Source organism: Frankliniella occidentalis, unplaced genomic scaffold (genome assembly GCF_000697945.3).
Source record: "Frankliniella occidentalis isolate FOCC.00 unplaced genomic scaffold, Focc_3.1 Scaffold5, whole genome shotgun sequence".
Lineage (NCBI taxonomy): Eukaryota > Metazoa > Arthropoda > Insecta > Thysanoptera > Thripidae > Frankliniella > Frankliniella occidentalis.
Window position 1 is genome coordinate 3517322 of NW_026267135.1, and position 547 is coordinate 3517868.

The 547-nt window shown below is 56.5% G+C and overlaps 1 protein-coding gene across 1 annotated transcript in view; it reads right to left on the reverse strand.

Annotated features, from left to right (window-relative positions):
- Positions 1-547, reverse strand: part of LOC113212223 (neuroligin-1-like) — a 199843-nt gene that overhangs the window by 185361 nt on the left and 13935 nt on the right. Inside the window, exon 2 of the mRNA XM_052269438.1 lies at positions 172-436. The gene's annotated coding sequence lies outside the window, so the exon portion shown is untranslated. The remainder of the gene's footprint in view (positions 1-171; positions 437-547) is intronic.

A 547-nucleotide genomic window follows, 5' to 3' on the forward strand; every position in this document is an offset into this window, starting at 1 on the left:
GGGGCGGGGCACGTCACGTGAGCGCCGCGTGCGGGGTTGCAGCTGGCGCCGCGTGAAGGTGCCGCTGACGGAAAGTCAACTTATCGTCTTTCAAATAGAAAGACAAAAAAAACTTTCAAAATGCACCTTTTTCTTTTGTTTATGTTAAACGTAAAAAAGTGTGGCTTCTACCTTTCGTAGGGCACGGCGTTAGCATGGGCCAGATGATCAGGTCCACAAGGTGAAGGCCGACATCTCCCGGAGCTTCGGTGACGACTCAGTCTGCTGGATCTCTTATCTCTCAGATGGTTGTGGCTTCACGGGCCGCATGCGCCGTCTCCCACGAGGCGTTCTCCTTCAGGTGATCTCCAAACGTCCTTCCAGGTGATCTCGCAATCGTTCTCCATGGCGGCTCTGGCGCGACGTCAAAACCGCCGCCCTGCGCCGCCGCGTCTCTCTGTGGGGAATAGCAGTAATTGGAATTGAGGAGGAGTCTCAACTTCTGTGGTGTCGGGCTGCTCTATGCTCGCGAGGGGCATCATCGCCGCCTCTAGCACCCCACCCCCCT